Genomic DNA, 13250 nt, shown 5'->3' with positions numbered 1-13250 from the left:
AAATGCCCCTATGATTACCACACACTTCTTTTTCCCCTTTTCCTTTGTACAAGGGAATAACTATACCTGACTTACAATCCTCCGGGACTCTACCTTCCTCCCAGGCCAATCTGCACATCTTCCACATCCATTCTGCTACTCTCTCTCCCCCATGCTTCAGCATTTCACCACACACTCCATCAATTCCTGGGGCTTTCCCCGATTTAACTTTCTTCATTGCTTCCACAACTTCTATCCTACTGATTTCTTCCTGTCTTCTCACCTCCCTCCTTCTCCCAGCCATTCCCCAGCCACTTATACTCGCATTACTTCCATCCTCTACGTTCAACAATTCCTTAAAATGTTCTCTCCACCTGTTCACTTTTTCTCCCTTCTCCACTAGCAATCTACCATTTTTGTCTTTCACTCCCCTGCTAACTTCACTTCCACTCTGTCTTACTCTTTTCACCTATTTCCAGAACATTTTCTTACAGTCCCTCCACTTAACACTCAAATTCCTTCCAAATTCCTCATCCACTCTCTTCTTACTCTCTCTTACTAATCTTTTCACCTCTCTCTTTCTTTCTACATATAACTCTCTCTTCCGCCTCTCAACTTCTTCCACGCCCCTATTTCTCATCCATTCATTGTATGCTTTCTTCTTTTGTGCCACCCACCAAAATTATATTATTGCTTTTCTCAATCATTTTTTTAAATAGCTATATCTGACAACATCTCATGGTATTCATCATCATTCCATGCTCTCGTCTTAGGGGAAACATACACTACAGCAATATCTCTCTTAACATTCTCTCCAGTTTCTAATTTCATATATATCGCTTCAGCCCTGCCTTCTCCCATTTCCACAATATCTACATTTATATTGTTCTTCACTGCTATCATCACTCCTCCTCCCGTTTTTTTCTTTTCTATCTTTTCTCCACAGTTTGTATTTACCATCTCCCAAATGAACATCAATATCTTCTCGTAATTTGGTCTCTACAAAGCACATGACATCAGGTTCATGTTCTCTCAAGAAATCGTTAATTTCAAGCCTTGTCGATATTAAACCATCAACATTAGTATATATCACCTTCAAATTATTTTTGATATTTTTTATACCCCCTTCTCTCCATCAGTACCATCTCCTCAACTTCTGATCTTTCACAGCCATCCCCCTTAGTTTCCTTCACTTCTATTTCCTTAAATACCACTTCCTTACTTTCATATCCATCACTCTCCAAAAAAAAGTACCTGTATTACATTCTTCCTTTGTCCTCTTATCATTTTTTTCCTTTACTTGTTCCTTCAATGATTTTAAAACTTCTCTTTCTTCTTCATTCAAATCTTTTCTTATTATAATATTTTCCATCCCTGCCTCTTTGCTTAATTTCCAGGTCACTTTAAGTATATCATCTACTACACTTTCTGCTGACAACTTCTCTCATTGGTCTTGTTTCCCCTTTCTTATAAGGCCCTATTCTCCTTACTTCTTCAATTTCTTTTACCCATTTGTCTCCTTCAGGATCAATCTTGCCTAATATTCCTCTTACCAGGTTCGTGTCTTTCTCGAGTCTCATGGATCTAACCTTCTCTTTCTCCTCCCTGTTTCCAAATATTACCACGCATCTGTTCCTTTCTACAGTTTCTCTCACTATTTTCTCTTTTTTCTTCAGTATTTTCACTACATTTTCTTTCAATTTTATCTTGTTCATTTCCCTTTCTTCCTGGATGATTTCTCTTAAGCTGACCACTTCTTTCTGTTCTTCTTCTACGTGTGCCCACTTTGCCTTATGCTCTTCCAATACACTGCTCACCTTCTCCGTGTGTGTGTGTGTGTGTGTGTGTGTGTGTGTGTTCTTACCTAATTGTACCTTTACAGGAATGAGTCAAGCTCGTACTGTCTCATGTCTTAAACCATTTTTATCATACATATCATTCAGTAGTGCATTCCACTGATCAATTGCCCTATTTGGGAAAACAAATTTCCTTACGTCTTTATCACCTCTCTTTTTATGCAGTTTTTTGCAGTGTCCTCTTGCTGATGCATCCCCATAGGTTATGTGATCATTTATGTCTATTTTCTCCTTCCCTGATATGCATTTATATAGCATAAACATGTCTCCTCTCTTCCATCTCTCCTGCAGTGTAGGTAGATTCAGTTTTTCTAGTCTTTCTTCATAGCTTAGATCCCTTAAGCTTGGTACTCATCTTGTAGCGGCCCTCTGAACTTATTCAGTCTTATCTGTTTGTTTTTTGAGATGAGGACCCCAGACTACTGAAGCATACTCCAGGGTCAGTCTGATGAATGATGTTATTATCTTTCTCAGCATGTCTTCATTTATATATGTGAATGCTACTCTCATCTTTGCAAGCAATGTATACATGTTCTGTACCTTCTCATTGATGTGGTTAGCCAGAGATAGTCTGTTTAACTTATTGATAATCACATCTACTGTAGGTCCTTCTCTCTTTCTGATATGTGTAGGGTTTTATTTCCTAACTTATAATCCCAATGAGGTCTTTTTCCACTTTTACCAAACTTGATTACATGACACTAATTCACACTGAATTCCATTTCCCATGTATTGCTCAATTCATGAAGTTTAAGTCTTCTTGTAGCTCTTTACAAGAGTCTGCATTAGTAATTTTCCTTTGTATTTTTGCATCATCAGCAAACATATTTAGACAGCTTTCACTTCCAATGTTGCTGTCTGTATCATTTATATACACTAAAAACATTATTGGTGCCAGCACTGAGCCCTGTGCAACTCCACTAGTCACTTCCCTCCATGATGAGTAATTTCCCCTTAGTACTGTTCTCATTTCTCTTTTTTTGAGAAAATCTTGCATCCAACAATACAGTTTGCCTTGGATTCCTCCTTGATGGTGCAGTTTCCAAAAAAGTCTTTGGTGCAGTACTTTGTCAAATGCTTTCTTGAAATCTAATTACATACTGTCCACCCATACTTCTCTTTTCTGTAATGTTTCTGTTACTCTATCATAGTAGCTCAACAGATTAGTAACACATGATTTTCCCTTTCTGATACCAAACTGTCTTTCTGTTATCATATTGTGTTCTTCTAGATGATTTACCCAAACTTTTCTTATCAGCTTTTCTAATACCTTGCTTAAAACACTGGTTAGTGATACTGGTTGGTAGTTGAGTGGACTTTGTCTATCCCCTTTCTTGAATAAGGGAACAATGTTTGCTTTCTTCCAAATATCAGGTAGTTTTCCTTGACCCAAGGATTCCTTGAAAATTAAAGATAATGGTTTACTTAACTCCTTTGCACATTCATGTAGCACCCAACATGAAATTTCATCAGGACCATTTGCTTTTCCTTTGTCTAATTTACTTAACTCCTCCTGTATTTCTTTTACTGATATTTGTATATCTGGTAATATGTGTGGGCATGCATGTTCCACACAGTCCCTCTCAAAATTATCTTCTGTAAAAACTGATTGGAAATTCTTATTTACTGCTTCACAAATATCCTTCTCTTGTATGTAGGTGATCCCCTCAACCGTAAGGGATTGTATTTTCCCTTTTACTTTGGTTTTGCTTCGGATGTAGCTGTACAATAGCTTCGGTTGATCACTACTTTTATTTATGAAGTCCTCCTCAAACTGTTTTTGGGCTTCCCTCCTTATTCTTGTATAATCATTTCTTGCCTGTTTGTAGTTGTTACATGCCCTTTCACTATTGTGTCTTCTGTATCTATTCCACAACAAATTTCTTTTCCTTTTGATTTTTTACATTCTGTATTAAACCATTTATTTTATTTTCTGCCTCTCTGTGCTGTGGGATGTACTTCTGGACTCCTATTTCATAAAGTTCACAGAATTTTTTATATATAGCATTTAAATCTCCTCTAAGCTCCTTTTCCCAATCTATTTCAAAGAAGTACTTCTTTAGGTCATGGTAGTTTCCCTTTTATAATTTAGGCTCTTTTTGTAACTTTCATTGCTGCTAACTATGTCATATGCAATCCTGAAATTGGAATTTAGTACTGCATGGTTGCTTTTGCCGAATGGAGGGTGGTACATTAAACTGTCAATATCGTTTTCTTGCCCAGTAAATATATGATCTAGTACTGAGGGTACACCGAGTCCACTTTATCTGGTGCTTTCCCTTCCATGTTGCATTAGGAAAAACTCCTGCACGAGATCCAGGAGATTTTGGTCCCTACAGCTTTCTTGGCTTATTATATCTAGAGTATTCCAATTTATATTTGTATTAAAATCTCCAGTTAGTATAATTCTGTCCAATTTCTCTTCCATTCTATGTAGTACTGCTCTTAAACTCTGAATTGTACTCTCTGACAGATCCTCATATTCGCCTCTTTCCCATGTGTTTGATCTGGGTGGCATGTATAAATTTGCTACAATTACCTTCCCTTCAGATGTATTGATCTCTACTGCAATCAGTTCTACTAGTAAAGGTATATCTAGTTTTATTTCATTGACTTTTAGATTTTTCTTTGTTAATATTATAATTCTTCCTCTCTTTTTTAAGTTCCTATCTCTTCTCCATATACTGTAATCCTCTAAGTTTAGGATGTCATTTGATATCCTTGGTGTTAATTTTGTTTCAGTTAGGCATATTATATGTGGTTCATTTTCTCTGATACAGTCATTCATCTCTAATAATTTAGATACCATTCCATCTACATTTGAGTACATCAACTTAATCATCTTGTTTACATATTTGTCATGACTTGGGTTTACTACCTTCCTCCTTTTTATTCCCTCCTGGTTATGTACAACTTTCGAACCTGCAATCCAACTACTTTGTAGAAAAATGTATTCTCCTTCTCCTCTGATCTTCCCTCGTTCTTTGTTTTTGCTTCCTCCCTCTTCTCTTTTAGTAATTCCAGTTCCTCTTGAGTTAGGCATCTTTTTACCCATACATTTTTGAATTCCTTTTTTTCCATGAGTTTATTTGCATTTTTTAGTATCTCCTCCAGTGTTTACACTCTGGAAGGTTACCTTTAGCAGCCTTGACTCATTTCTCTCATATTTCCCTAGCCTTTTGTGTTCCTCTGTGTCTTTATTACAGATTTCCACTGATACTTCCTTCAATATGCTCATTACTTTTGCCGCTTCCTTTTTGTCTCTCGAGATTTTGTTATTTATTTCTTCCTCTTCTATACCAGTGATTACTACAGATTTGCTGATATCTGCTGAATCTCTGACCAATTTAGGATTGTTTTGGATTTTTCTTTTCACTTCCTTTTTGATGCTTTTTTCTTCAACCCTTGTTTCTAAGTCTTTCTTTATTTTCACCATTTCAGCATATGTGGTTTCCACATCATTTTTGTAGCTTTGCATCGCTTCATTCACCTGCGGTATCTTCTCCTCAATATCACTGCTCTGATCTATCAAATTGCTTACTTGTCTAATTGTCTCTGTATCATTTTTGAACACTTCCATGATACTCTCATGGTTGACTACTGTACTTGCCATTTCACTAATTTTCCTTCTAAGTGAACTCATTTCTACTGTCAGCTCATCTATTGTTGTGTCTTTCATGTTGACTTCCGTTCCTAATTTTTCTATTTCTTCCTTCTGCATGTGCAACTGTTTCTTAATTTCATCCATTTCATTCTGAAATACCATCTCCATTTCATTCTGAAATGCCATCTCCAACCTGTTTACCCATTCTACCAGCTTATTGTACGTCTCCATTTCAACCAGTTCCTGGTAGAAATCATCATCCTGCTTTCCAGCTTTATCCCTTTTCATTTCCAGATTTGCTTAACTAAAGCAGGTGGACATCATGCGGTGCTAAGGGCACAGATTCTACTTACATTCCCTGGCGCAGACAAAACAACTAATCTTCTGATACTGCCTGCTGGGTGCATTCCTGCACTACTTAGTTTATTTTACTATTTGAACAACAGTCTTACTTAAAACTTCCTCTTTTATATTAGGACACCATTTAGTTTAACCTGGTACAGAGCTTGACTCACATAAAGATACTAATTTAGGTATGGCCACTTGGCCAGGTTTGGCCAGAATGCTGAGCAATGTGACGTGCATCCTCTCTGCTCGGTGCCTCGTGTGTGTGTGTGTGTGTGTGTGTGTGTGTGTGTGTGTGTGTGTGTGTGTGTGTGTGTGTGTGTGTGTGTGTGTGTGTGTGTGTGTGTGCATCCATATGCATGTGTGTGTGTTTGTGTATTTGTATGTGTGTATACAGTATTTACCTAGTTGCATTTACCTAGCTGTGACGTATAGGAATGAGCTCCACTCGTGGGGTCCCGTCTCTGTTTCTCACTAGGTCAAATTTTGCTTTGAACTTGCTTAAGCTTTTAGACTGGATGATCTCTTTGTCCAGGCTATTCCACAGGTCTATGCATCTATATGGGAAACTATATTTCTTGATATTCTTCAAGCAACTTGGCTTTTTCAGTTTCATTCCGTGTTCCATCATTATTCTCCCATCCCATACAAACAGATCTTCTGTCAATTTTTTCTACTCCCATCATGGCCCTGAACACTGCAATCATATCGTCCCTCACTCTCCTTTCTTCTAAGGAAGGCAGATCCAGCTTTTCTAGCCTCTCTGAGCGACAGATCTGCCAGGTTAGGGACCATCTTGGTTGTTGTTCTTTGTATTTTCTCAATCTTGTTTATATCTTTCTTTTTGTGTGGGGACCACGCTACTGCCGCATATTCCAACCTGGAACGCATCATGGCCACTATCAATTTTTTTATCACCTCCTCATCCATGTAAGGAAATGCTACTCCTATGTTAGTCAAGAGATTACATGTCTCTCTAACTGTCTCGTTAATGTGGTTTTCATGTGAAAAATTATCCTGGAACAACACTCTCAAATAATTCTCTTCTCTCAGTTTTGTGAATGGTTCATTCAACATCAAATAATTCAGTGATGGACTCTTGGTACTTATACCCATTTCCAATCTTTTACATTTTTTTGCGTTGAATTTCATTTCCCACATCCGGCTCCAATCATGAATCCCATCCAGGTCCTCCTGCAGCATTTTACAGTCTTCCTCAACTTCTACTCTTCTCAAGATCTTTGCATCATCAGCAAACAGACTTGCACAACTGTTCATTCTATCTATCATATGGTTTAAGCAATCAGGAACATTATTGGCGCCAACACCGAGCCCTGTGGGACTCCACATGTTACTTCGCTCCATCCAGACATCCTGTCCTTTATTACTGTCCTCATTTTGTCTCTCTCAAAAAGACTCTCATTGACTCCAGGGTGTTTCCCTTCAGTCCTCCTATGTGCTCCAATTTCCAACTGGTCACTTATGGGGTACCTTGTCAAAGGCCTTCTCCAAATCTAAATACACACAATTCACCCAACTGTCTCTCTCCTGTAGCGCATCAATTGCTCTCGAGTAAAAGCTCATTCATTCATTCATTCATTGCCAGACACCATGTATCCCAAATGGGGTGGCCAAGGGCTTAGAGTTAATTGTTTTACAGGGAGGGGCACTAATCCTCCACCAACCCCACACATAGGGATGCCAACAGCATCTGGTGTTCCCAGGCGGTCACCCATCCAAGTACTAACCAGACCCAACGTTCCTTAACTTCGCTGATCGGACAGGAAGCGGTGTACTCAACGTGGAGTTGGAAACACACGACCTTCCACTTCTGAATCCAAACTGACTTTCAGCAACAACGTTTATCTCCACCAGATAGTTCATCCATCTGTCTTTCAGGATTCTCTTGCACAATTTTGTGACCATGCTGGTCAGGGACACTGGTCTATAATTCAGGGGTTCTTCTTTGTTTCCTCCCTTTTAAATTGGTACCACACTGGCCCTCTTCCATTCCTGGGGCACTTTCCCTTCTTCCAGAGAACACACAATTTAACCATGAATCTTATCCACCAGTTGTTCTCTGCATTCCTCCAATCAGAAATTTCGTCCGGTCCTGGGACCTTCCTTACATCTTGAGTTTCCAGTAATTTATGCACTTTCTGCACTTCCACTTTTATATCTTTTATCACTACATTTCTAGTCTCTCCCTCCCCGTCCACAAAATCCCTTTCATTAGTGAAAACCAATTGGAAACATTTGTTCATTATTTCAGTTTGCATTCCCGCATCTTTATAGACCTCTCCTTCTGCTTTCAGTTTGATTCCTTCCTTTTGTTTCAGTTTGCCATTAACAAATCTAAAAAACAATTTGGGTTCTTCCTTACATTTGTCAATTATATCTTTTTCAAAGTTCCTTTCTTCCTCTCTAAATATTCTTGTATATTCATTTCTAGTTCTTCTATATTCTTCCTTTGTTCTATTATTACCTCTCTTTCTCCAGTTGTTCCATGCCATGTCCCTCTCTTTTTTTTGCTATCATACACCTGTTCAACTAATCCTTTTTCCTGTTCTCTTTCCCAGTTACTCTTGGCACATATTTCTCCACTCCTGAATTACAGAGATCTAGAAAGATATCCCACTACTCCTGCATCTCTCTTGTTGCTCTGATATTTCTCCAATCAGCATTTTCGAAAAATCTCCTCAATCCTGTAAAGTTTGCTTTCTCAAAGTTGTATCTTTCCCGCCTATAAAGCTCATCTCTTGGCACCATATTCTCTTTTATCATAAGGAACTCAATCACCACATGATCACTTTTTCCTACAAGACACAGATAATTCAAAAGATTCAATTACACCAGGTTCTTTGGTCAGCAGTAAAGCTAGTCATGCTAGTATGTCATCACCTCTGAATCTTTGACTCACTGGGTCATTATGTTATTCATTGCTATGTTGTGTTCCACGAATCTTCACTGCCTCCTGAGTCCCATTCCTCCCAGTTGACCTCTTTACAATTAAAATCACCCATTGAGAAAAGCAGCAACATAGCTGCTTTTCTCAATCACTTTCTGTAGATATCTAAACGTGTCTGACAACATCTCCTGGTATTCATCGTCATTCCATGCCCTTGTCTTAGGGGAAGCATATACTACTGTGATGTCTCTCTTGGCATTTTCTTTAGTTTCTAATTTCATATATATCACTTCAGCCCTACCCTCTCCCAGTTCCACATTATCCACATTTACGTTGTTCTTCACTGCTATCATCACTCCTCCTCCAGTTTTTTCTTTTCTGTCTTTTCTCCATAGTTTGTAGTTACCATCCCCTACATGGGTATCAATATCCTCTTTTAACTGGGCTGCTATAAAGCACATATCTGGTTCCTGTACCCTCAAGAACTTGTTGATTTCTAACCTGCCCAATATTAAACCATCAACATTAGTACAGTACCCTCGCATCCAGCACGGTAATATTGTCATGCATGGGTCACGTGTTGGACCAAAAACGTGTTGGACTAACAATAGAGCTTATGGGGAAAAATGAATTATGTCAGCAACCCTCGGAAAAGTCACCCTAAATACCAACCATATATCTATACATATATTGGTACTATTGTTCATTCATTCATTCATTGCCAGACGCCATGTATCCCAAACAGGGTGGCCAAGGGCTTAGAGTTAATTGTTTTACAGGGAGGGGTAATTATAATAAATGGTACTGTGCTATGAATGATAACTAACCTTTTAGGATAGTGTTGGTGGGCTTGCTGGGAATGGAAGGTGGTATCCAAGGCTGTAGTTAGTCCTACTGGGTCCCCGGAGGATGGCTGCTGGCGTCACTAGCGGGTAATGGTTGTTGCTCCTCCTCAACTTCCCTCATAAATCCTTCGAAATCACACTCAGAATCACTATCTTCGTCCACAGCCATGGAAGGTCCTGCTTCTGCCTGTCCTAGCACTGTAATCCTCGGCAAAGTACATGCATCTCACACTGTTGCCAGAGCCCCATCTTGTGACTGTGGAAAGTGATCGCTGTCGCTGACTCGGTAGAGAGTAAGGATAAGCAACTTTGTTTACAAACTGGTACGCACGCCGATGAGAAGGGTTTCAAAACGATTGATATTTATTCTAAAATATTAATATGTATTCAGTGTCAGGCTAAATGTTCAATGCTGTAGTACGATACATTCTCTGTCAAGTCGTCTGGGTTTTGGTCACACTGTTTTCCCCGTCGTATGCTCGGCAGGAATCCATCCAGATGAATTCCAAATGCCCGTGGTATCGTCGGCAATTTTACCATGTTACTGTTCCGATTTACCATCGTATCCTCGGCAAACCTGGTATGAAGTGCCGTGTGATAGCCTTCGGCTGCCAGGATCTTGTCTTAAGTTTTTTATTATGATCACGTTGGCTTCATTCATGTCGTAGGCCTTGGCAATGTCAACTTTCCTCTCCCCTTTCTTCTTCCTCTCGATGCTTTCTAGCTTGGTGGCCTGAGGGAGGTGCCGACGATTCTTGGGGTTCTCAGAAGGCTTCCTAGGCATCGTGAGCAGGGTAAAATGCAGTAACAAGGGCAGAAAATGCAGCAAGAAAAAAGCACCTTCCAATGCAATTATGTGACTGAGTGGCACAGTGGCGGGAGAAATGTAAACAAAACATCACGTGACACCAGAAGCGTTTTTAATTGGGTGGCATCACGATCACGTCACGTTAGCGGGCGGGGAAGGCTACTTGATAAGAAGTTTTTCATTGGCTATCATCATCATGGGAATGTCCAGTATGACCGTGTTGGACCGGGGGTGATCGTGCTAGAGTGAACTCTGTGGATTTCGCCCACTTCTCGGAGCTCTGTGCGTGTTATACTAACACACTCGTGTTGCAGTAATTAAATCGTATTAAATAATACTAATTAATTGCTCTCCGTGCTGGACCCGAATCGTGCTGGACTAACGCGTGTTGGATGCGAGGGTACTGTATATGCCACTCTCAAACTTTTTTCAATGTTTTTTCCTCTTCTCTCCCTTTCTTCGTTGGTACCACTTCCTCAAGTTCTGATCCATAACTCTCCATAGAACACTGTCTTCTCTTCCTCTGTTCTCTGCTCGTTTTTTTCTTCGCTTCCTTAACTAGCTCCTTTATTTTAGCTCTCCTTCCTCATTTGCATCTCTCCTTATCCAAACATTCTTGAACCCCTCTGTCTGATAATTTCCATGCTCTGTTGATGTCTTCATTTACCATTACCTGAGACTTAAACTTTAAGTGGCCTCGCCGCTTCTTCGAACTTTCCTAGTCTAAAAACTTCTTCAGTCTCTTCTTGAGCTTAGTTGTTACCCCCCATAACTATTGATACTATCAGTTTAGCCTTACTCAGTTCTTCTCTTTCCCTTTTTGATCTTACTGTCATACATTTTTCTTTTGCTCATGAAATTATCACGCATTTGCTTGTCTGCTACATCCCTGACTAAAGATTCTCAACTTCTTAGTATCCTAACCACTTCCTTCTCCATCTTTTCCATGCTTTGTTGTTCTATAATCTCTTTCAAATTTATATTTCCTTCCTCTTGAATTTTCTTCCACTCCTTGTGTTGCTCCTTGATTTCATTGATGTGTTCATCGGCCATCCTTGATTTTGATTCATGCTCATCTGCAGTAGTTTACTTTTCATTCCGTCCCTTACTTCTTCCAACCTCTTCTTTTCCCTTTCGTGCTGTTTTGTTTCATTTGAGGCACGTTCGTTACTCACTTTTAATTCCGTAACTTGTCTTTCTTGTTCAGCACTGTGTGTGCAGATGCTCTCCAAATTGCTCTGTATTACCTTACTCTCTCTCTCCTGTTCTAGGGCCCGTTCCTGCAACTCTCTAATTATTGACCATACTTTTTTAACTACTGGACATTCTTCTTGTGTCATTTTCTCCATTCCTGCTACTCATGTTTGGTTCAGTTTAGTACTTCCTTTACCCTTATCTTCATTGGAGAAGCCCACAAATTCACCACCACTAGATGTAAGCAATGAACTAACCCTTTTTGTCATGATGCAGCCTTACGAAAACTTTATAATTCCACTGTGTCTTGCACTCCTTTATGACCGAAACCTGCGGTTTTTACACTAATATCAGACGGGACCACCACTCACGTATTCATTCATATAATCACAATAGGCTGGTCACCTTTTTGCCGCTGATTCGGTGATTATTTCCCCACGATCCACAAAGAGCTCCGTCTCTGTCGGCGACCTGTGTGTGTGTGTGTGTGTGTGTGTAATTCACCGGGTCGGTCAGGATCACCTGATGGTCGTGATCGTCAGCTTTTACCCTCCCGGAAGAGAGCTGAGAGCTCATATAGTCTGATCTAAGGGCAAGGCTGTGACCTTCACACACGCACACACCCGTCCCCTTGCTCAAGGGGGACAGTAACCACCCACTTCGTCAGTGAAACTTTACGCAACCTGAGCGAGGCGCGAACTCCCGTCTACCAGATGGCAAGCGAGAACGTTACCACTGCACCAGCGAGCGGTGTGTGTGTGTGTGTGTGTGTGTGTGTGTGTGTGTGTGTGTGTGTGTGTGTGTGTGTGTGTGTGTGTGTGTGTGTGTGTGTGTGTGTGTGTGCACGCTAAATAAACAGTATGCCCAATGCACAGGGCCTGGAGTGACCATTGCTTACAATATTGTTTTTATCTCAATGTTATGATGCTCTAATTTCTTGCTGTTGTGTGCTGGTGGATATATTTGTACATATCATAGTGTTTTATGTTTGTGTAATAGTAGTGTGACTATTTGACCAAGAGTTTTAAGTATTAGGTTAGCTTGTGGTGTAACTGCAGGCGGTTGGAGCTGATTTTATTCATCCCCCTCCTTTCTTCCCTGAGCCAAAATTAGTGCTCGTGTGTAGTGCATCAGTACTGTATTGTATTTTATGTTTGATTTCAAGCTTTTACTCACAGGTAATCTTGTATGAAAGTTTTTAGGATAGCCTGACATTGAGATTACAATTATTTGTATAAATCTTCCCAGAACTTATCATACAACAATAATGTCAAAAGAGAGTCAATACTTCACCACACTAAGCTACTTAGTTTGCCTAAAAAGGACCATCATGATGTATGCTGCATATCAATTTTCTTAACCTCAAGGGGTTTTTTGTTTTTTCTTTTTTTTTAATTAGATTAAGAAGATTGTATAGTGCAAGACTTCCTGGGATATGCTCTGCCATGGAAGCTACCAGCTGACAATGTCACCCTCAGTTAAGAGACATAACATCACAGGTAACAAGATGAAATATGATTACTGCTGAAGCAAGTATTTATGATTTCATTGACAGAATGTGGAAGTCACTAAGATATGCATGGTCAGTACATTTCAGTGTCAAAAAAAAAAAAAAAAAAAAAAAAAAAAAAAAAAAATATATATATAAATATATATATATATATTTATAAATATATATATATATATATATATATATTTCTAAATATAGTTA

At 39.4% G+C, this 13250-nt stretch overlaps 1 protein-coding gene and 1 pseudogene across 1 annotated transcript in view; both read right to left on the bottom strand.

Annotated features, from left to right (window-relative positions):
- Nucleotides 1-13250, bottom strand: part of ND-B17 (NADH dehydrogenase (ubiquinone) B17 subunit) — a 140933-nt gene that overhangs the window by 38104 nt on the left and 89579 nt on the right. The window lies entirely within an intron of this gene.
- Nucleotides 7484-7596, bottom strand: LOC145405161 (5S ribosomal RNA; annotated as a pseudogene).

Source organism: Coenobita brevimanus, chromosome 65, assembly GCF_032717465.1.
Source record: "Coenobita brevimanus isolate Jiangsu-jjx chromosome 65, ASM3271746v2, whole genome shotgun sequence".
In the NCBI taxonomy this organism is placed as follows: domain Eukaryota; kingdom Metazoa; phylum Arthropoda; class Malacostraca; order Decapoda; family Coenobitidae; genus Coenobita; species Coenobita brevimanus.
This window is presented reverse-complemented; position numbering and strand designations above follow the sequence as displayed.